This window comes from Schistocerca cancellata, chromosome 8, assembly GCF_023864275.1.
Source record: "Schistocerca cancellata isolate TAMUIC-IGC-003103 chromosome 8, iqSchCanc2.1, whole genome shotgun sequence".
In the NCBI taxonomy this organism is placed as follows: domain Eukaryota; kingdom Metazoa; phylum Arthropoda; class Insecta; order Orthoptera; family Acrididae; genus Schistocerca; species Schistocerca cancellata.
Window position 1 is genome coordinate 370,710,273 of NC_064633.1, and position 25,342 is coordinate 370,735,614.

The window sequence follows — 25,342 nt, forward strand, 5'->3', positions numbered from 1 at the left end:
AAGGCTACAGATGGTAGTAACTGACAGGAAGTAATCGAGTAAAACAGAATTGTTCTCCAACGAAATGTTATAGGCCCTGTACTGTTCCCAATCTTTACAAACCATTTAGGAGAAAATTTGAATGTCCCCCTTACACTATTTGCAGATCATGCTGTCATTTACCATCTAACAAGTCTTCGAAAGATAAACGCCAATTGCAAAATGCTTTACATAAGATATCTGTATGGTGCGAAATTTGGCAGTTAACCCTAAAAAACAAAAAGTGTGAGGTCATTCACATGAGTAATAAAGCCTTCCGTTAAATTTCGGTTGGACGACAGATCACAGAAATCTATACTTTGCCAATTCAACTAAATTCCTAGGGGTTACAACTACAAAGCAACTTAAAGTGAGCCATGGCATGGGAAATATTTTGGGGAAGGCGAACCAAAGACTGCGATTTATTTACAGAAAAACTTAAAAGTTGCCACAAATTTACTAAGGAGACCTCCTACACTACGCTTGTAAGACGTTTTCTGGACTATTGCTGCGCGATATATGATCTTTAGCAGATGGAATAGACGGAGGAAATCGAGAAAGTTCAAATAACGGCATTTCCTGTTCAATCACTGTGAAACTGGGGAGGGTGTGTGTCACGTATGTGATACGTGAACTTAGATGGCGATCAATAAGGCAAAGGTGTTTTTACTTGCCGCAACATGATTTCACGAAGTATCGATCACCAAATTTCTCCTTCCGATGTGAAATAGGGCAGAGACTGTGTTACTGTGACGAGTTGAGTGAGGGATTCTTTCTATCGGAACTGGAAGCAAACCAACACCGACAATGGTAGTTCAGGAATCCATGCCGACGTCGCAAGCTGAAGATTAAGAGATAAGAAAGTATTTGAGGATATTGAATAGGTAGTATTTGAAGGAAGATGAAAATCTAATACTCACGCGGGACAGGACAGCAGACTTTGGGGAAGGAGCAGAACAAAAGGTTACAGGAGAATATGGCTTGGGACAAGGAATGAGAGAGGAGGGCCGGCCGCGGTGGCCGTGCGGTTCTGGCGCTGCAGTCCGGAACGGCGGGACTACTACGGTCGCAGGTTCGAATCCTGCCTCGGGCATGGGTGTGTGTGATGTCCTTAGGTTGGTTAGGTTTAAGTAGTTCTAAGTTCTAGGGGACTTATGACCTAAGATGTTGAGTCCCATAGTGCTCAGAGCCATTTGAACCATTTTTTTTTTGAGAGAGGAGGAAGACTAATTTAGTTATGCAATAAATTTCAGTTAGCAATTGCGAATACTCTGTTCAAGAATCGCAATAGGAGGAAGTATACTTGGAAAAGGCCGGGTGATACGGGAAAATTTCGGTTAGATGACATCATGATCAGGCAGAGATTCCGAAATTAGCTACTCGATTGAAAGCCGTACCCAGGAGCAGATATAGACCCACATTTAGTAGTGATGAGGAGTACGCTGAAGTTTAAAAGACTGTCAGGAAGTATCAGTCTCAAAGAAATGGGATACGGAAGTGCTAAGGAATGACGAGATACACCTGAAATTCTCGAAGGCTTTAGTTACAGCAGTAAGGAATAGCTAAGTAGACCGAAAAGGGGCAATACCAGCGGGTGGAATAGAGAACGAAACAATGGTTAACAGAAGAAATACTTCAGTTGATGGATGAAAGAAGGAAGCAAAAAGTATGCAGGGAAATTCAGGAATTCAGAAATACAAGTCGCTTAGGTATGACGTGATATGGATGCACGAACAATGTGAAGAAATCAAAAAACAAATGATTATCGGACAAACTTCGGTGAAATTAAAAGCCAGGGTAGGAACATTGAGAGTGCAACGTGAAATCCACTGTTAAACGCAGAAGAGAGAGCGGATAGGTGGAAAGAGTATGTGGAATGTCTCTATGAAGGGGAGAACTTGTCTCATGTGAGAGAATAAGAAACGAAATTCGATATAGAAGAGATAAGGGATACAGTATTTGAATCAGAATTTAAAAGAGCTTTGCAAGACTTAAGATCAAATAGGGCATTCCATCAGAATTGCTAAATTCATTGGGTTCAGTAGCAACAAAAGAACTATTCACTTTGGTGTGTAGAATGCATGAATATGGGGATATACATTTTGACTTTTGCGAATATATCATCTACACAGTTCCGAAGACTACAAGAGCTGAAAAATGCGAGGTTTACCGCACGATTTGGTTTACTGCTAATGCATCCGATTTGTTGACAAGAATAATAAACATATGAATGGAAAACAGTATTGAGGATGTGTTGGATTACGATCACTTCGGTTTAAGAAAATTTAAAGGGGCAGAGAGGCAATTATAACGTTACTGTTGATTATGGAAGCAAGACTACACACATGTCAGCATATGTTCATAAGTTTTGTTGGCCTAGAAACGATTCACGGTGGTGTGTAGAAAGTATGAGTCTGGCGATGTACCACATAATTTTCGGAATAACATCATCCACACAGTTCTGCAGACTGCAAGAGCTGACAAGTGCGAGAATTGTCGCACAATCAACTTAACGACTCATACATACTAGTTGCTGACACAAAAAATATACAGAAGAATGGAAAAGAAAATCCAAGATGTGTTAGACGACGATAAGTTTCGCTTTAGGAAAGGCAGAGAGACCAAAGAAGCAGTTCTGAAATTGTGGTTCATAACGGAAGCAAGAGTATACAAGTGTCAACATGAGTTCATAAGTTTTTTGGCCTAGAAAGAGCGCTCGGAGATGTCAAATGGTACAAGGTGTTCGAAATTCTGAGGAAAATAGGGGTAAACCAGAGGGAGGGACTGGTAATACACAACACATACAAGAGCCAAGAGGGAATAATAAGAGTGCAAACAAAGAACGATGTGCTCGGATAAAAAGGGTGTAAGAGAGACACGTCACGTCTCACCCGTATTATTCATGCTATACATCGAAGAATCAATGATGGAAATAAAAGAAAGATTCGGGAGTTGAATTAAAATTCAAGTTGAAAGGATATCAATTGTAAGATTCGCTAATGACATTACTATCCTCTGTGAAAGTGAAGAACGATTACAGAATCCGCTGAGAAGGAATTAATGGACTAATGAAGGCAAAACTTGGTTTGAAAGTAAATCGAAGAAGGACGAAAGTAATGAGAACTGGCAGAAATAAGAACACGAGTAGATGAGGTTAAGGAATTGTGCTGCCTAGGCACCAAAATATCCAATGATGGTCTGAGCAAGGAGAACACAAAAAGTAGACTATGATTGGAAAATGGGCATTGCTGACCAAGGGAATCCTACTAGTATCAAACATGGGCCTCAATTTGGGGAAGAAATTTCTGAAAGTGTACCTTTGGAGTACAGCATTGGATGGTAGTGAAACATGGACTGAGGGATAACTGGAACATAATAGAATCGAAGCATTTGAGATGTGGTGCTACAGACGAATGCTGAAAATTAGGTGGCCTGATAATGTAGGGAAGGAAGAAATTCTGCGCAGAATAGGACAGGAAAGAATTTTGGTAGAATACAAGAAAAAGGGACAGGATGATTAGACATCTGTGAAGGAATCGGGCAGTAACTTCCCTGGTAGCAGAGGGAACTGTGAGAGCTGTAGAGGAAGACATAGATTGAAAAATATCCTGCAGTTAATTGAGGACGTTCCTCATATCGAGCCAGTGTTCCCTCCTAAGCGTTAAATCTACTCCTTCCCCTACAACTGCTGTTCAGTCAATTCATAACTATCAGATTTTCAATTCCCTTTACATACTGAATTACGTGGTCAGTATCCACAGGTACTTTCTCTGTGTGTGGATCACCGAATTGCGGCATGTGTAAGTGAACTGTCGTTGTCAGTGTTGGTGTTCTGTCGATTCTGATGAGAGCCATCCTGAAACTGAACTGTTCACAGCTAATACCTCTCAGTCCTATCTTCCTGTTCATAACAAATCCTACTCCTATTATACCATTTTCTGCTGTAGTTGAAATTATCATGCACTCACCTGAACAGAAATCCCTGTCGCCTTTCCATTTCACTTCACTGGCCCAACTGCATATACACTGAGCCTTAGCACTTCCCTTTTCAGATTTTCTAGCTGCCCTTCGATGTAAGGGTAGCCTTCCCCTTGGCACTTTCCTCCCAAAGATCCGAATGGTCAACTAGTCCGGAATCTTCTGCCAATGAAGATATCATCATGAATCTTTTTCATGCCACATATTCTGGGGATACACATTACGCGTCTTTAATGGAATAGTTTCCATTACCTTCTGCATCCTCAAGACGTTGATCGTAGCTGATTATTGCACCTTTAGGGGCAGTTGTCCACCCCAGGGGCAAGAGCGTGCCCTGAACCTCTGTCCACTCCCTTTGTGACAAGGTCGTTTTCTTCTGCAAACAGAAAAACAACGGAGCAGTTAGAGGGCTCCAGGAGGGCTGTGCGAAACCGTTATCCAGTGTGACAACAGAGCGTCGTATTCAGAGGAGACAAGGCCGAGACAAAGCCCTTACACGCAGCAGCTAGCTTTACCTCCTCTGGCGATCGTGGCAGTCAGTCGCAATCACGAAAAACAAATTACATTGCTAGACGTACCGCCTAAGGTTCGTCGCCGTACAAAGTCGTATTTCGTGCTGAAGAGGTATCCTAGAAGCAAGCACCAGCGCCTTTACCTCCGACGCTTTGGAATGTTGTTGGATGATGTTTTCGGTCACTGATTCCTGTACCCGAGTTTTTACTCAACATATCTTCTAAAACACCTCGAAGACTGTCGCAACATTTCTGAATGTATGTACAGGGAGTCTCGAGTAAGACCTAACGGCCCTTTTATTTCGTGAACATTCCGAAATTCGAAACGAGGTATCCGGCACAATATAGTACGCTCAGGGCCATGACGATGAGTCTGGCTTTAGGAAAGGTAAAGCCACGAGAGGGGTAGCTATGACGTTGCTAATGGATGCAAGACTAAAGAAAAATCAAAATACATTCATAAGATTTGTCCGCCTGGAAAAAGAATTCTACGGCGACAAATCGTTTACGATGTTCGAAATTCTGAGGAAAATACGGGGTAAATTACATGGAGAGACGGGTAACATACAACATGTACAAGAGCCAAGAGGGAATAATAAGACTTGAGTACCAAGAACGAAGTGTTTGGATTAAAAAGGATGTAAGACAGGTACGAAAAATTTCGCCCCTATTTTTCAATCAATACATCGAAGAAGCGACGATGGAAATAAAAGAAAGGTTCGGGAGTGAAATTAAAATTCAGAGTGATAGGGCATCAGTGATAAGATTCGCTGATGACACTGGTTTCCTTAGTGAAAGTGACGAATGATTACTGAATCTGCTGAAAAGGATTCATTAGTGTCATGAATAGAAAATTTAGTTTGAAAGCAAATCGAAAAAGAAGAAAGTAATGAGGAGCAGCAGAAATGAGAACAGCAAGAAACTTAACATTATCATTGATAATCACGAAGTAGACGAAGTTAAGGAATCCTGATACCTAGGTAATAAAATATCCAATGACGATCGCAGCAAGGAAGACATAAAAAATAAATTAGCACTGGTAAATGGGCATTTCTGGCCAACGGAAGTCTGTTAGTGTAAACATAAGCCTTAATTTGAAAAAGAAGTTTCTGAGAATGTGGGTTTGGATCACAACATTGTATGGTAGTGAAACATGGACTGTGGGAAAACCGGAACAGAAGAACGTTGAAGCATTAGAGAAATGGTACTACAGACGAGTGTTGGAAGTTAGGTAGTCTAATAAGGTAAGAAATGAGGATGTTCTCCAGATTGGAATGTATACCGTAGAGACAGGCTGAACAGTGAAGGGGGAGGCGTGTTTATAGCGATAAGAAGTGCAATGGTATCGAAGGAAATTGACGGAGATCCGAAATGTGAAATGATTTGGGTGAAGGTCACGGTTAAAGCAGGCTCAGACATGGTAATTGGATGTCTCTATAGGCCTCCTGGCTCAACAGCTGTTGTGGCTGAGCACCTGAAGGATAATTTGGAAAATATTTCGAGTAGATTTCCCCACCATGTTATAGTTCTGGGTGGAGATTTTAATTTGTCAGATATAGACTGGGAGACTCAAACGTTCATAACGGGTGGCAGGGACAAAGAATCCTGTGAAATTTTTTTAAGTGCTTTATCTGAAAACTACCTTGAGCAGTTAAACAGAGAACCGACTCGTGGGGATAACATATTAAACCTTCTGGTGACAAACAGACCCGAACTATTTGAAAAAGTTAACGCAGAACAGGGAATCAGCGATCATAAAGCGGTTACGGCATCGATGATTTCAGCCGTAAATAGGAATATTAAAAAGGGTAGGAAGATTTTTCTGTTTAGAAAAAGTGACAAAAAGCAGCTTTCAGAGTACCTGTTGGCTCAACACAAAAGTTTTGTCTCAAGTACAGATAGTGTTGAGGATCAGTGGACAAAGTTCAAAACCGTCGTACATAATGCGTTAGATGAGTATGTGCCAAGCAAGATCGTAAGAGATGGAAAAGAGCCACAGTGGTACAACAACCGAGTTAGAAAACTGCTGCGGAAGCAAAGGGAACTTCACAGCAAACATAAACATAGCCAAAGCCTTGCAGACAAACAAAAATTACGCGAAGCGAAATGTAGTATGAGGAGGGCTATGCGAGAGGCGTTCAATGAATTCGAAAGTAAAGTTCTATGTACTGACTTGGCAGAAAATCCTAAGAAATTTTGGTCTTATGTCAAAGCGGTAGGTGGATCAAAACAAAATGTCCAGACACTCTGTGACCAAAATGGTACTGAAACAGAGGATGACAGAATAAAGGCCGAAATACTAAATGTCTTTTTCCAAAGTTGTTTCACAGAGGAAGATTGCACTGTAGTTCCTTCTCTAGATTGTCGCACAGATGACAAAATGGTAGATATCGAAATAGACGACAGAGGGATAGAGAAACAATTAAAATCGCTCAAAAGAGGAAAGGCCTCTGGACCTGATGGGATACCAGTTCAATTTTACACAGAGTACGCGAAGGAACTTGCCCCCCTTCTTGCAGCGGTGTACCGTAGGTCTCTAGAAGAGCGTAGCGTTCCAAAGGATTGGAAAAGGGCACAGGTCATCCCCGTTTTCAAGAAGGGACGTCGAACAGATGTGCAGAACTATAGACCTATATCTCTAACGTCGATCAGTTGTAGAATTTTGGAACACGTATTGTGTTCGAGTATAATGACTTTTCTGGAGACTAGAAATCTACTCTGTAGGAATCAGCATGGGTTTCGAAAAAGACGGTCATGTGAAACCCAGCTCGCGCTATTCGTCCACGAGACTCAGAGGGCCATAGACACGGGTTCACAGGTAGATGCCGTGTTTCTTGACTTCCGCAAGGCGTTCGATACAGTTCCCCACAGTCGTTTAATGAACAAAGTAAGAGCATATGGACTATCAGACCAATTGTGTGATTGAATTGAGGAGTTCCTAGATAACAGGACGCAGCATGTTATTCTCAATGGAGAGAAGTCTTCCGAAGTAAGAGTGATTTCAGGTGTGCCGCAGGGGAGTGTCATAGGACCGTTGCTATTCACAATATACATAAATGACCTGGTGGATGACATCGGAAGTTCACTGAGGCTTTTTGCAGATGATGCTGTGGTGTACCGAGAGGTTGTAACAATGGAAAATTGTACTGAAATGCAGGAGGATCTGCAGCGAATTGACGCATGGTGCAAGGAATGGCAATTAAATCTCAATGTAGAAAAGTGTAATGTGCTGCGAATATACAGAAAGATAGATCCTTTATCATTTAGCTACAAAATAGCAGGTCAGCAACTGGAAGCAGTTAATACCATAAATTATCTAGGAGTACGCATTAGGAGTGATTTAAAATGGAATGATCATATAATGTTGATCGTCGGTAAAGCAGATGCCAGACTGAGATTCATTGGAAGAATCCTAAGGAAATGCAATCCGAAAACAAAGGAAGTAGGTTACAGTACGCTTGTTCGCCCACTGCTTGAATATTGCTCAGCAGTGTGGGATCTGTACCAGATAGGGTTGATAGAAGAGATAGAGAAGATCCAACGGAGAGCAGCGCGCTTCGTTACAGGATCATTTAGTAATCGCGAAAGCGTTACGGAGATGATAGATAAACTCCAGTGGAGGACTCTGCAGGAGAGACGCTCATTAGCTCGGTACGGGCTTTTATTGAAGTTTCGAGAACATACCTTCACCGGAGAGTCAAGCAGTATATTGCTCCCTCCTACGTATATCTCGCGAAGAGACCATGAGGATAAAATCAGAGAGATTAGAGCCCACACAGAGGCATACCGACAATCCTTCTTTCCACGAACAATACGAGACTGGAATAGAAGGGAGAACCGATAGAGGTACGGAAGGTACCCTCCGCCACACACCGTCAGGTGGCTTGCGGAGTATGGATGTAGATGTAGATGTAGATGTAGAATCGGCGAGGAAAAGAGTATATGGAAAACACTGACAAGGATTAGGGATGGAATAACTGGACATTTGTTAAGATATCAAGGAATAACTTCTACGGTACTAGAGGAAGCTGTAGAGGGTAAACACTCTACAGAGAGACATCTATTGGAATATATCCAGCAAATAACTGAAGACGTTGGTTGCAAGTGATACTCTGAGATGACAAGGTCGGCTCAGAAGGGGAATTGGTGTCTCGGTGCTTCAAGCCAATCAGAAGACTGATGACTCAAAACATGGGGGCCTGTACTATGATATTTTAAATAGGATGACGGTCTTTTCAACGGCATCCTAAAGCGCTGGAAAAGATGAGTACAGTGATATAATGCTTGCTAATGGTGAGGTTGAAACTCTTCACAGAAGATTCCGAGAAACAATCTAAATTTGAAAGGCAAATTGGCCGGAGTCGACTAAAGCATTTTAAACATGTTCATGCCCGTTACGTCGTTCTATTAAACCTTTCGACTATTTATTTGTATGTACTTCAGAACTAGCAGAAAATGTGTTGTTTATCGGCAGGTCATGGGTGCTTCAACATTCCTTTCATGCAGACTTGTACACCATTGAGGAGACGTTAGACATTCTACATTTAATACGACGAATGGTGGCACGAGAGGTATTGACGAGGAATGTGGGATCAGATATGATTCTTAAAGTTTACACGGCGTATTTTATGTTCGATGAGATTTCGGGATTGCAGCCTGATCATGTTGACTTCTTGCCACGATATTTCGGCTGGCAATCGTCCAGCCATCTTCAGGTGAGTGACAAGAAGTCAATAAAGTGGCAAGAAGTCAACATGATCCGGCTGCAATCCCGAAATCTCATCGAACAATATGGGATGAGCCAGAGGAGTGTGATTCGCATCTTGCTTCGATATAAATTCCACACACAGAGGACCTGATTACGAAAGTTGTAGAGAATTTTGTGATTTGCCGTGCGTTGCTTTGGTGACGACACTACGTTGTTCCAATATTAGCTCTTTACCGACGAGAAAATATTTATGCACCACGATAATGTAAAATTACGTAAAATGCACTACTGGGCAGACGAAAATCCTGGCACAACAACGACGACCGTGAAGCTCAATCCCGTGATGTGGCATCATAGAAAGTTCAATTGTGAAACCCTACTTGATCCCAGGTATATTAAATGAAATACGTATGCACACTTCCTTACATATATTCTCTCTATTTTTCTAGAAGGAGTACTACTGGATCAACAACAGTGTATGTGACTACAACACGCCGGTTCCCAGGTTACTCTACCAGCACTGTTACGCCAATACCAAATGAAAAGTTACTTGGCTGTTGGATAGGACGGAATGATGTTGTGCAACGGCTGATGAGGTCTCCATAGGACTCCTTTTGATTTCATTCCACGGCGAACACTGTAACACGCAGTATATCAAAAAGCTCTAACTACGCCAGACGATATGCACCGTCGAACTGCCTCACTATGCAATGGCATGTCATCCAGTGTTATTTAATGTGTTCGTTTGTCTGTTTAACGGTGACTGCAAATGTGTCTTGCAGTCAATGATAGACAGTTTGAGCACTTATTTAAGTCAAGTGTAAATCTTCATTTCGTTAAGGAAAATATGTATTTTGTGGGCGACATATCTTCAGTCGTTCTTTAGTTTATCTGAATTGTACTCCATTTAATTATAGTTTCGAGTAGTAATTATAAACATATTTATCCTACAGCAGGTTGTTATCTTTACTGAGGAGTCAGGCATATCCAGACAAAGAGAGGTCAGGTATTACTTTTTTCAGTGTTCAGGAAGCTGATGCAGTAATTTCGTTTCTCCCTTGACTAGGGCCGTTTATCATTATGAAATATGAATGAGCGACGTTTCAGCAAAGGCAACTGTTTAAGTGGAAAACTTGACGACTAAATTAAAGTTGTTTCCACAAAACATGGACACATACACCTATCTGAAATAGTTTTCCTAAGCCCACCTCTCGCGCCAGAAGCCAGTTCCACATACAAAAATCATAGCTGGCCCCTTACCTATGTCATATAGGAAATGAGGTTTTATCTTACTAGCGTAGGACTTTGTTGCTACATGTAACGATGGAGCCTTGCTCGAGAGCTTTGCATGGCGGTGTTTACACCGCAATAACTGTCTGTGGGTAACATTGCTTTCCAACTTTAGCACATTTCTCGGATTCTTATGCGAAGAGTTAATACCTCAGCACTAACAAGCATTATGTCAATGTACTCTCCGTTTCAAGCACTTTCGGATGCCATTAAATAATATTTCATACAGTTTAAAAATCATACTTGTTTCAATATCTCGATCGATACAAGAGTTAAGACATTTTATTACATACCAGACTAGAAGTCTCTTAGCATATATAATTTGCTGAAAACTTCGTTTCGATATCGCGAATTGTTCAGGAAATGAAGGTGATGTTACTTGTCACGTGACTCACTCTATATCTGTATATGTACAAAGGTCATCCAGAAAGTAAAGAATGATCGCAAGGTTGCTAGTTAGCTCCTTTCCTCGTCTCAGTATGAGGTGAGCGGAGTTTGTTGCCCATCGCTCACAACTTTTCCTTCTGTAACACTTCGAAAAAGCAGCGCCCATTGAAAATCTCTTAATATGCAAATTTGTAGTGTCATTCGTTTTCTGAATGCAAAAAACGTCGGACCTATCTAAAGTGCAATGAATCAGTTATTAGTAACGTGGAATGTTGTCGACAAATGTGTTTTCATTTCATGACAACAAGCGGGCTCGTGCATCAGCTCGAACACCGCAAGATCGCCAACTACTTAAATGAGAAATTTTGGGACATCCCCCTTATAGTCCTGACTTCGCACCCAATTATTTTCCCTTATTCCCGAAACTAAAGGAATTCACAAACGATGAATACCTCGAAGTAATAGTGACATACTGGATCAAATCTTTGGCGGTAGTGGAGCAAAAAATGGTTCAAATGGCTCTGAGCACTATGGGACTCAACATCTTAGGTCAAAAGTCCCCTAGAAATTAGAACTAGTTAAACCTAACTAACCTAAGGACATCACACACACCCATGCCCGGGGCAGGATTCGAGCCTGCGACCGTAGCAGTCCCGCGGTTCCGGACTGCAGCGCCAGAACCGCACGGCCACCGCGGCCGGCAGTAGTGGAGCACAACAAGGAAATTTCATAACTGGTCCCACGTTACAACAAGTGAGATGGCCTCTATGGCGACTACATTGAAGACGAGGGTAAGGTAATATAACTTTGTAAATAAGTGTTAGCGCTGATTCTTCCGTGTTCACTTAGTTGTGAAAGTGGGTAAAGTGAATCCTTCTTACCTTCTTCATAGCTCTCGTAGAGCATCAAAATATCACCCACCCACACCTCATCTGTCACACTCACTCAGCCCTCACTCAAACAAAAGGGCGATTAAAATTCAGGGTGAAGTGAGAGAATTGGCTACGGACATGGCTGTCATAGTCAAAGTTAAGAAAAGTTGCAGGGGGTGTTGAATGGAATGAACAGTGTAACGGATACAGAATACTGATTGAGAGTTAACCTTAGAAAAACGAAAGTAATGAGGACTAGCAGAAATAAGTTTACTCATAACTGACATCAAAATTGTGGACTGCGAAATAGATGAAGTTAGGAATTGTGCTAACTAGGAAGGAAAATAGTTCATGACGGAGCAAACAAGAACACAGGAAGCAGATTATCACAGGCAAAAAGGCAATCCTGCTCAAGGGACGTTTGTTAGTATCAAATATCAGCCTTGATCTGGGGAAGATATTTCTGAGAATGTATATTTCTATCGAAGTATTGGTCGTCAGCTAATCATGGACAGTGGTAATGTGAAAAACAACTAAATAAAATAACTAAGCGTTATTGAATTATGGACTATGGGAAAGTGGAAAAACCATTGAATAGAAGCTTTAAGATGCAGTGCTTCAGAAGAATACTGAAAATTGGATGGACTGTGTTAGATGGACTGTTAGGATAAGGAATGAGGTCGTTCTACGCAGGGACAGCAAAGAAAGAAGCTAGTGAGAAACACTGACAAGTATAAGGGAGAGAATGGCAGGATATCTGTCAAGACAAGGGAAATACCGTCCATGGCACTAGACGGAGATGCAGGACAAGGCAGAGATTCGTACGTATCAAACAAATGATTGAGGACGTAGGGTGTAAGAGCTATTCTGAGATGAAGTGGTTAATACAAGAGAGGAATCCTTGGCAGTCACAAGAATTGTGAAACAAAAAAAGGCAGAGTTCTTTATGCTTTTACCGTTCGAGGAGAGCGAATTCGTTAGCGGTATGCAGGTATGGTTCAAATGGCTCTGAGCACTATGGGACTCAACTGCTGAGGTCATTAGTCCCCTAGAACTTAGAACTAGTTAAACCTAACTAACCTAAGAACATCACAAACATCCATGCCCGAGGCAGGATTCGAACCTGCGACCGTAGCGGTCTTGCGGTTCCAGACTGCAGCGCCTTTAACCGCACGGCCACTTCGGCCGGCGGGTATGCAGATATGACGGAAACATATTTAAAAGTAATTGGTGCCTACCCTCTTTTTTTGGTTTCGAAATGATGAGGGTGCTAAGATTTTGCAGTTTTGTTTAGAGCGGCAGGCTAATGTTTTCCTTTATTCCAGTAATTAGCCACCCACATTTGTGTGTTATCGTAACTTAAATCTTACCTTTTACTATCTCATTTTACTGACAGTTTTGTGTGTGTGTGTGTGTGTGAGTGTGTTGAATTATTTATTTTCTCCAGCCACACTGATCAGAAAAGAGATTTTCCTTGAGAAACTAAATACCTGGCTGATGAGCACTCAAACCAAAATAACATCGTATCGAGTCGACATGAAAATGTGCTTGATAAACGGAATCAGTTATTTTCATTTCTCAAAATGTGGTGGTACCATTAAGTAATATACTTACAGATTCGAGAAAGTAGTAGGATTTTTTCCGTTAGCACTCACGTTCTTTTTTTCTCTATTGCTGTTTTGCTGTTTGTAGTCCATGCTTAGTGTGGTCTCATTATCCAGCAGCATTTGTAACAAACATGTAACGTCACATAAAACTAAAATGGCGTCAGTAGAAATGCCTGGTAACTAATATCAGAATAAACACTAATCTATCCAAAATAATCCTTATTTATAATGCGCACAGCACCAGTATGTACAATAAAATGCTGATTCCATGATCAATTTGTGTACTGGCGGATCAGATACTTAAAAAATTAGCGATATTTTGGTGGAAAACCCTTGTGGCATCGTAATCCAGCTAAATATTGTTGACTTTCGACTATCGGATTCGGCAGTATATCTGAGAATCATGAAAGTAGCATACATGTGGAGAAAGCCTCAAATAACAAATAAAAATATATTCTAAGCAGATACAGTATTTTCAAACAATAATCTCGTTAAAACCTGAGACGTAGTAGGATCGACCGAGAACAAATGAACAGAAATCACTATATTCAGAATATCAGCTCATAGTGACTCTACAAGCAGGCTGCCAGAGTTACACGGTATGCTGAATAAACACATGAAAGAACAAGTGCTATTCTCTACTACTAAGCTACTCAGTAATAGTACGGACACACACAGCTACCTGGTGTACTGAGAACAGCGAGCTGCATAGATCATTGGACTTATGGCTGTGTACAAAGCCTGAAACACGACCTCTGTGTAAATACACTCCTGGAAATTGAAATAAGAACACAGTGATTTCATTGTCCAGGAAGGGGAAACTTTATTGACACATTCCTGGGGACAGATACATCACATGATCACACTGACAGAACCACAGGCACATAGACACAGGCAACAGAGCATGCACAATGTCGGCACTAGTACAGTGTATATCCACCTTTCGCAGCAATGCAGGCTGCTATTCTCCCATGGAGACGATTGTGGAGATGCTGGATGTAGTCCTGTGGAACGGCTTGCCATGCCATTTCCACCTGGCGCCTCAGTTGGACCAGCGTTCGTGCTGGACGTGCAGACCGCGTGAGACGACGCTTCATCCAGTCCCAAACATGCTCAATGGGGGACAGATCCGGAGATCTTGCTGGCCAGGGTAGTTGACTTACACCTTCTAGAGCACGTTGGGTGGCACGGGATACATGCGGACGTGCATTGTCCTGTTGGAACAGCAAGTTCCCTTGCCGGTCTAGGAATGGTAGAACGATGGGTTCGATGACGGTTTGGATGTACCGTGCACTATTCAGTGTCCCCTCGACGATCACCAGAGGTGTACGGCCAGTGTAGGAGATCGCTCCCCACACCATGATGCCGGGTGTTGGCCCTGTGTGCCTCGGTCGTATGCAGTCCTGATTGTGGCGCTCACCTGCACGGCGCCAAACACGCATACGACCATCGTTGGCACCAAGGCAGAAGCGTCTCTCATCGCTGAAGACGACACGTCTCCATTCGTCCCTCCATTCACGCCTGTCGCGACACCACTGGAGGCGGGCTGCACGATGTTGGGGCGTGAGCGGAAGACGGCCTAACGGTGTGCGGGACCGTAGCCCAGCTTCATGGAGACGGTTGCGAATGGTCCTCGCCGATACCCCAGGAGCAACAGTGTCCCTAATTTGCTGGGAAGTGGCGGTGCGGTCCCCTACGGCACTGCGTAGGATCCTACGGTCTTGGCGTGCATCCGTGCGTCGCTGCGGTCCGGTCCCAGGTCGACGGGCACGTGCACCTTCCGCCGACCACTGGCGACAACATCGATGTACTGTGGAGACCTCACGCCCCACGTGTTGAGCAATTCGGCGGTACGTCCACCCGGCCTCCGCATGCCCACTATACGCCCTCGCTCAAAGTCCGTCAACTGAACATACGGTTCACGTCCACGCTGTCGCGGCATGCTACCAGTGTTAAAGACTGCGATGGAGCTCCGTATGCCACGGCAAACTGGCTGACACTGACGGCGGCGGTGCACAAATGCTGCGCAGCTAGCGCCATTCGACGGCCAACACCGCGGTTCCTGGTGTGTCCGCTGTGCCGTGCGTGTGATCATTGCTTGTACAGCCCTCTCGCAGTGTCCGGAGCAAGTATGGTGGGTCTGACACACCGGTGTCAATGTGTTCTTTTTTCCATTTCCAGGAGTGTACAAAACACGATAAAAAAGGTCAGTAACTTATGACCAAGACGTGCGGTTCAGGTGTCACAAAATGTTAAGCTTACATTTATGTGACAATCATGGTAGTATCGCTTTCACAAGGTGTAAATGAGTAGTGCATTGGTGGAGCCGTCATTTGTACTCAGGTGGCTCATGTGAAAATGCTTCCGACGTGATTATGATCGTACGACAGGATTTAACAGAGTTTGAACACGGAATGGTAGTTGTGCCTAGACGCATGGCACATGCAATTTCATAAATCATTAGAAAATTCAATATTCCTAAATCCACAGTGTCAAGAGTGCGCCGGCAAAATAAAATTTCAGACATTATCTCTCATCACGCTCAACGCAGTGGGCGATGGCCTTCACTTAACGACCGAGAGCAGCGCCTTTTGCGTAGAGTTGTCAGTGCTAACAAACAAGCAACACTGCATGAAATCACCACAGAAATAAATGTGAGACGTACGACGAACGTATCCGTTAGGACAGTGCGGCAAAATTTGGCACCAAACGACTTATCAGAGTGCTTTTGCTACCAGCACGTCATAGTCTGCTCCGTCCTTTTCGGCAGGTGAAAATATCGGCTGGACCCTAGACGGCTGGAAAACCTTGGCCTGGTGAGACGAGTCCCGATTTCAGCAGTAAGAGCTGATGGTAGGGTTTGAGTGTGTAGCAGAAACCACGAAGGCATGGACTCAAGTTGTCAACAAGGCATTGTGCAAGCTGCTGTTGGTTCCGTAAAGGTGTGGACTGTGTTTAAATGGAACTGAACAGATCATAGATTTTAAATTGTTATGTTAATGCTATTGCGAGACCTCATGTCCTCAAACTACGATAGAATTTTTGTGGATGTCAATGTGCCATGTCAATGGGACTCAGTTGTTTGGGACTGGATTGGAGAACATTCTTGACAGTTCGAGTGAATGATATGGCCGCCCAGATCACACGACGTGAATCCAACTGAACATTTATGGGACATAATCAGAGGTAAGTTCATGGTTGATTGGTTCAAATAGCTCTGAGCAGTATGGGACTTAACATCCATGGTTATCAGTCCCCTGGTAAGTAAGTTCATGCCCAAATCCTTCACAGACAACACTTTCGCAACTATGGAAGGCTATAGAGGTAACATGGCTTGATATTTGTCAAGGGAGTTGAGTACATGTCACGTCGAGTTGCTGCAGTTCGCCTGGCGAAAAGAGGTGCGGCATGTTATTAGGAGGTCTCCCATGACTTTTCTCACCTGAACGTACATCGTATTCATGAATATAACAACTATGACGGGGCGTTTTCAATACCCTCTGCACAGTAACACCTGCCAGTTGAACATCAGTAGATGAGATTTGTAAGAGCAAAGCTTTTTGTTCTCTGTACAATATGGCAATAACTAGCCACCACTGTTCGTCATCTCTGGCTGTCGTTGTGGCAGCCGCCTGCTACTGGACACCGTGGAAAAACACGGTCAGCTCTCGAAATGGGCGGTGTCCACGTACAGTTTGACCACGAACGGCGCTGTCTGTAGTGACTCTCCAAATGCTGCCCGCACCCAGGACACTGCACATTCTATACTGTTACTCTTTCCTTTTCGCTTTCTGACCACCCAAAAACTCTCTCGCCACCTAAATACAGCCAGCGCCGAATTCAAAACGTGTGCGGAAAGCGCCCCAAAGGCATTGCGCGGCGCCGCCCCATGGCTTGGCAGTCTCTGGACACGGCGGCCTCTGGCATTGGCTCAGTATCTTGTTGTGCGTCTGCCATGTCCCGCTGACATACACCGGCAGGGTCAGCCCGCCGATGGACGACTCCGGTTGTCGAGCAGATTCCTAGCTCCCGGTGACGCGCTACAGGTTTGTGACAGCGGCCACGGCGCTTATCTCCAGATAATGTACTATAGTAGAGATCACCAAAATATGAGAAGTAAGATACGAGAAAGAATAGGCTGAAGTTTAAGAAACTAGTCAGGAAGAATCAATGTGCAAATAAGTGCGATGTGGAATTACTGAGGAATGAGGAGAGACACTTGAAGTTGTCTGAGGTTATAGATACTGCGATAATGAATAGCTCACTAGGCAGTTCAGTTGAAGAGAAATAGACATTTCTAGAAAGAGCAGTCACAAATTTGGAAACGGAAAAGTAGGCATAACGAAGGTAACTGCGAGGAACCCACGAGTAACGAAAGAAATACCTCAGGTGGCTGACGAAAGGAGCAAGTACAGAAATTTAGAGTGAAATTCAGAATACAGACGTACATGCCATTTATGAACGAGAAACAGGAATTGCAGGGAACTAAGACGAAATAGCTGCGTGCAAAATGTGGTGAAACCGAAAAGGAAATCATTTTCGGAAGAAATGATTCAGCATACAGAAAAGACAAAACTTCCGCGCACTAAAATTAAAAGCAAGAGCGATAATACTAAGAGCCCCTTGTTAAATGCAGAGCTGTTAGCGGATGGGTGGAAACAGTTTATTGATGGCCTCTATGAGGGGGATGACTTGTCTGTTGACATGATGGCTTGACAGGAGAAGAAACAGCGGTCTATAGGTAAGAGACAAGAGATCCAGCGTTAGAATCAAAATATAAGAGAGCTTTAGAACACTTAAAATCAAATAATACAGAAGAGATGGACAACATCCTATCTAAATATCTATATGCATTTGGAGAAGAGGAAACAAAGCGACTATTCACGTCGGTATGCAGAATCTATAAGACCTTCGGAAAAATGTCATCCATTCCTTTTCTAAGATTGAAGGAGCCGACAATTGCTAAAATAGTCGCATAATCAGTTTAACAGCTCATGCATCCAAGTTGATGATAAGAGTAGTGTTCACAAGAATAGACAAGAAAGTTGAGGAGGAGTTAAATGATGATGAGTTTGGCTTTGGGAAAGTTGACGGGACCAAAGAGTCAGCTATGACGGTGTGGTTGATAATGGAAGCAACACTAAAGAAAAATCAAGACAGGTTCATAGAATTGGTCGACTTGGAAAAAGCGTCAAATGGTGGAATATGTTCGAAATTATGATGAAAATAGTGATAAGCACTCGGGAAAAACAGATAATATATAATGTGTACAAGAATGAAGAGAAACCAATGAGGCTCGAAAACCAAGAAAGAAGTGCTCGGATAAAAAAGTCTGTAGGACAGAATGTAATCTTTCGTCTCTACTGTTCAATCTATAAGCTGAAGGAGCAACGATGGAAATAAAAGGTACGCTCAAGATACGCATTAAAATTCGAGGTGAAAGGATATCGATCATAAGATTTCCTTAAGAAATTGCCATCTTCAATGAAACGGAAGATGAGTAACAGAATCTGTAGAATTTTATGAACAGTCTAATGAGTGCAGAAAATGGATGGAGAATAAATCTAAGAAAGACTAAAGTAATAATTAGTAGCAGAAATGACAACAGCGAGAATCTTTACATCAGAATTGGTGATCGCGAAGTCTACGGACGATAGTGAGTAGGTACTCAGATCATTCAATACCAGCGTGAGGTGACTTTAACATTTCGAGCACAGACAGGGACGTCTATGGAATCATTGCGGGTGGTAGAGACAGACAGTCCTACAATGCACTTTTGAACACGATTTCCGAAAACTGTCTTAAATATCTAGTCCGGTAGGCCACACGCAATGGAAATATCTCAGACGTTGTTGCTAGAAACAATCCGCATCTTAGTGATAGCGGCTATTAGTCAATAATGCTAGTAGAGTGTAGCTGCTAGAAAGTGCAAATAAGCAGTGAATAGCAGAATTGTGTTCAACGAGTTAACTGATTGTAACTCGTGCTCTGGACAAGTGTGTGCCTAGTAAGTGGATTAAGGACGGAAAAGACCCACCATGGTTTAGCAACGAAATTCAGAAAATACTGAAGAAGCAAAAGATGTAGCACTCTTGATCCAAAAGGAACGCTCAAATGACAGCAAGGAAAGGTTAATAGAGATTCGTCCATTTGTGAAAAGATCTACGCTCGAACCATAAACTAGTACCAGGGTCATACATCAGCGAAAGATCTTACCTAGAACCCGAGGAGATTGTGGTCCTAGGTAAAATCTCTAAGCGCGTCTATTGCTTCCACTCAGTCACTAATTGATCAGTGTGTTGTGGTAGCTAAGGACAGAAACACGCAAGCTGAAGTTTGAGAAGTCGTTAACGTAGAAGAATTGTATAAACATATCGTCGTTTGACAATCTAAGAGCCTTTTGTGGAAGACATATTGATAATCACTCCTGACGTAGAGTAACAGCTGAAAAGGCTGAAAGCAAATAATTCGTCAGGTCCGGATGAAATCAGAATTAGGTTCTGCGAAGAGTACTCTACCGCTTTGGTACCTTACTTAGCTTCCATTTCTCGCGAATCATTCACCCTGGGAAAGTCCCATAAAACTGGGGAAAACCGCAGGTGATTACTTTATACAAGAATTGTAAAAGAAGGTACCAACAAAATTCTTTACAGTGGTTTGCTTCAGAATTTTAGAACATAGTCTTCGTCCGAATGTAATCAGCACGGTTCTAAAAAGCATCACTCATGTGAAACTCAGCCATCCCTTTCTCACATGATGCACTACGAATAATGAATGAAGGGAAACAGGGTTATCCCTTATTTCTGGATTCCCGAAAAGCATTTGTCACGAAGGTACGAACGTGTGGAATAGGTTCCCAGCTATGTGAATGCCTGGAAGACTTCTTAACTAATAGAACCCAGTATGTTGTCCCGGACGGCAAGGGTTCGCCGGAGACAATGGTATTGTCAGGAGTGCCCCAGGGAAGTGTGATAGGACCAGTATTACTATCTACATACGCAAATTATCAGGAAGACGGAAAGTGCAGCAGTCTGCAGTTTTTTGTTGATGATGCTGAGGTGTACGCAAAGGTGGCGAAGATGAGGAACTGTAGGATGATAAAAGATGAAGTAGACAAGATTTCTAGTTTGTGTGATCAACGGCGGCTGGTCCTAAATGCAAAAAAAGTGTAAGGTAATGCGGATTAGTAGAAAATACAAATATGTAGTGTTCGGATAGAGCATTAGTAGTATCCTGTTTGTCACAGACTTCTACTTTGAATACCTGGGTGTAACATTGCAAAGCGAGATGAAATGGAGTTGGTACGTGAGGACTGTGGTAGGGAAGACGAATCGTCGATCGGCTTATTCGGAGAAGTTTAGAAAGTATAGACCTTCTCTAAATGAGACCGCATATAGGAAGCCGGTGCCGTCTGTTATTTAGTTCCGTTCGCTTGTCTGGAAGCCACATCAGGTCGGATTAAAGGAAGACATTGACATAATTCATAGGCGGGCTGCCAGGTCTGTTACCGGTAGGTTCCAAAAAAAAGTGTTACTGAGAGGCGTCGAGAATTCTAATAGGAACCCCGTTTCGAGGAACACTACCGAGAAATTATATTTTGACTAAAGTTCAGTCTTGATCACACCATTTATGTTTCAGTGATATAGGTAACCGGTTTCGGTTATTTTTACATAACCATCATCAGACCCATGGCTCCCTTAGGATGGTAGGCGGAGCTCTCCTCAGCTGCTACGAAGTCAACTCTTGACTTCGTAGCAGCTGAGGAGAGCTCCGCCTACCATCCTAAGGGAGCCATGGGTCTGATGATGGTTATGTAAAAATAACCGAAACCGGTTACCTATATCACTGAAACATAAATGGTGTGATCAAGACTGAACTTTAGTCAAAATATAATAATCTATTGATCACTGTATTCCAAAAATATTGACCAAAATTGTACTATCGAGAAAACTTAGAGTCACGGCATCTGAAGCTGACTACAGAACGATCCTACTGCCACCATAATACATTTCGCGTAAGTAGCACGAAGATAAGATGCAGGGAATTGTGGCTTATACAGTCTCCTTTCCCTGGCTCCCTCTGCAAGTGGGAAGGAAATGACTAATATTGGCACAAGGTACCCGGTGCGTTCTGGATATAGATGAAATTAAGGAATTCTGAATTCGATTAACGTAAATGCTAGTGGGATTCCTTCGAAAGGCCACGGCCGATTTCCTTCTCCATCCTTCCCTAATCCTAGCTAGTGCTCCGTCTCTAATGACCTTGTTGTCGACGGGACGTAAACACTAATCTCCTCCTCCTCCTCCTCTGTGGCCAAACGTCTTCACTTAACAATGGAGAGCAGCGACGTATGCATAGTGCAGTCAGTGCTAACAGACAAGCAACCCTGCCTCAATAGGCGTAGAAATCTATGTGGCACGTACGACAAACGTACCCGTTAGAACACTGCCGTGAAATTTTGCATTTTTGAGCTATAGCAGCAAAATACCAGCCAAGTGGCTTTGATAACAACACGGTGGTATGCAGCGCGTCTCCTGCACTCGTAACCGTATCGATTAGAACCTAGACGACTGGAAATTCGTGGCATCGTCAGATGAGTTCCGATATCAGTTGATAAGAGCTGATGGTAGGGTTCCAGTGTGGCGCGGACCCCGCGAAGCCAGTGACCCAAGCTGTCAATAAGATATTGTGCAAGTTTGTGGTGGCCCCATAAAGATGCGGGCTGTGTTTACCCAGAATGGACTGGATCCTTTAATCCAACTCAATCGATAATTGACTGGAAATGATTATTTTCGGCTAGTTGGATAGCATTAGCGGCCATTCGTGGACTTCATGTTTCCTAACAACGATGGAACTTTTATGAAAGGTAATGCGGCATGTTGTCGGCTTGAAGAACATTCGGCACGATTCGAGCGAGTGGTTTGGCCACAGAGATCCTCTGAAAGAATCGAACATTTGTGGAACATAATCGAGAGGTCAGTTTGTGCACAAAATCCTGCACCTGCAACGCTTTTAGAATTATGGACGGCTTTCGAAGTAGCGTGGCTCATTACTCCTGCAGGGGATTTCCGACGACCTGTCGAGTCTATGCCACGTCGAGTTGCTGCACTACACTAGGTAAATGATTGTCCGGTAAAATATTAGGAGATATCCCGTGGGTTTTGTTGCCTCAGTGTAAAAATCCGACTAGCACTGGCGAAAATGGCATTCCTGGCCAAGAGAATTCTACCGGTTTTAAACATAGGCCTACATTTGAGGAAGAAATTTCTGAGAACGTACTTTTGTAGCTTAGCATATGGAAGTTACATAACAGAACAGAAGAGCATCTAAGCGTTTGAGATGTGGTGCTACAGAAAAACGTTCATAATTAGGTAGACTCGTGAGGTAAAGAATGAGGATGCTCCCCGCAGAATCGGGGGAAAAAAAGGTCAGGAAATCACAGGCAAGAAGAAGAAGAGACAAGGCGATACGACATATGTTACGACATCACAGTATTACTTTCATAGTACTGGATGGAGCTGTAGAGACTTAACCTACATTGGAAGGGAGATATTAGAATACATCCAGCAAATAACTGAGGACGTACATTGTACGTGCTACTCTGAGATGAAAACGTAGGAAAAAATATTATAATGAGAAGAATGAGAATTGCACATTTTACGACGTGAAACAAAACGACGGTAGCTGTAATAGTGACGAGGCTGTGAACTTTGAAGACAAGAAAATATGGTGCGAAAATACGTAATTCTAATTTGAAATAGGCCATTCAGATGTCAGTTTTTCTCATTCCTCACTAGACTGCGGGACGCACTCATAAAGTATGAAGCGAACGCCCTCAAACCAAAACAATTTCTGACGTTGCAAAGCAATAAATTCGAGAAATCGCGATAAAAAATTAAAAATACGTTTGTGTATTCAGGGTCCACAGTCACGTAAAATTTTGTAAATGATGTAGTGGTCACATGTTTTGCTGTAAATTCTTTTATTTTCAAAACCCAGTATAGTTATTTCGACCGTGTGATAATTACCAACTGGCAATAATTACGCGGTATCAGATGTGAAAGACCAAATCTCATCTGACATCACATGACACAGAAGCTGATTTAATCCACTGTGATCCTGATTGCGATTTTTTGTGTGTAGGCTAATGCAAGCATTGAATTGGCCTGTGGATATATTGCTTTATTTTAGCATACATCCACTAAGGTAAATGATTCCAAATTCGTTTCAGTTTCAAACAAAACCGAATTCGTTTCGTCGCTTAGTGTTCTGTGGGTATTTGTTCCTGTCAATGAATCCGTGCGTGATCTGCTCGATTTTAATGCGTTGAAAGTATACTGATCGTATTCTACTTTAGTTTAGTTTGCATCCGTTATTCGTGCTTTCTCGCATTTAGTGGAAGATTCAATGTTAGCAAATTGTGACAAAATTGGCATTCAGCTTGATTACGTCATATCATGGAATGAATATCTATTTCAGCTGTGAATTGTGAAGCTTCTTGCAAGTGAGTTAGTTTACAGTCTTAGGGACTATGGCATTCTTCCTTTCAAATGCTAAAAATAGGGCCTATGGGATTCTTCCTTTCAAATGCTAAAAATTCAAATGCACAGATGTGTTCATGCGTTATTGACAGGTACAAGAGACAATACATTTTAGTAGAAATCAATGTATTATGATCACAATTTCACGCCAATGAAAATATAACATTTAACAGTACACACTTTCATGTTTTCATCATAGGATACAGTAACGAATTCTTTGTAACTAGAGTTTACTAAACGCAGTAGCATCCTGTACGGTGTAAGTATGTTCACACTCTATCACAGACTTCCATGTACGAATGTACAAGTACGCACTACGATGGAGAATGCTTTTGCCGCTAATATCACCCGACACAACTACGTACTCTGCTACTATGAATACAAAGCATACATAGTTGCAAAAAGAAACACCATTCAAAGCAGAAATGCATCCTGTACGGTGTAAGTATGTACACACTCTATCACAGACTTCCATGTACGACTGTACAAGTACGCGCTACGATGGAGAATGCTTTTGCCGCTAATATCACCCGACACAACTGCGTGCTCTGCTACTATGAATACAAAGCATACATAGTTGCAAAAAGAAACACCATTCAAAGCAGAAATGCATACGTATTAAGTTGCAAGATGTAATAAAACAGAATACCAATACCGTCAAAAACTGCTAATATGGAGGCCTCCATTACATGCAAGAAAGTACTAAAAACGGATGCAATATACTGACAACGCATTTCATTCGAACAGTTCAATCACGGATTCGTAGCTTGGAACAAATGACCAAAGAAACCGACATTTGTTGTATATTGTAAAATAAGTGGAATCACTGATACCATCCATGATTACCAATGCGAGCAAAACTCTTGCAGATTACGAGCAACATATTGACAAGGAAATTCAAATATTAGACTACACAGAAAATCGGAATCAGGAACACAACAACTTCAGTTTTGAGGCAAACCAAAACAAATACGTAAGACTTTTAATCACCCTATAAGAAAACGAGATGATAAAGGTTGCAGCGCTCCAAGTGGCATGGCAGTGAACCAAGGTTGTATTGCAAAAAATCCGTATACAAGTCTGAGCATCGTGCCGTGCGGCAGACTGCGCTGCTGCAGACCACATTTCGCAGAACGTGCCCCGAGGTGTAAAAACAGGGCCTGATTCGCATAAGCTCGCTTGGAGGAGCAAGCGAGTAAAGAGCTCTGTCGCGGTATGTCATACATATATTCCGTAAAAAAAATGATGGAAAAAGTTTACATGTCATTTCGCAATGTCCGTCTTCTCTGCATATCACCTACAGTGAGGCTTAGTGTGGCTCCACACCGTTTGTGCTTTCATTTAAATCATGTAGCCCTTCTACTAGGGCCCTCTCTAGCAAAAATTTCATTCAGTGACGAGTATTTGCATTGGCTGTGAATTTATGCAA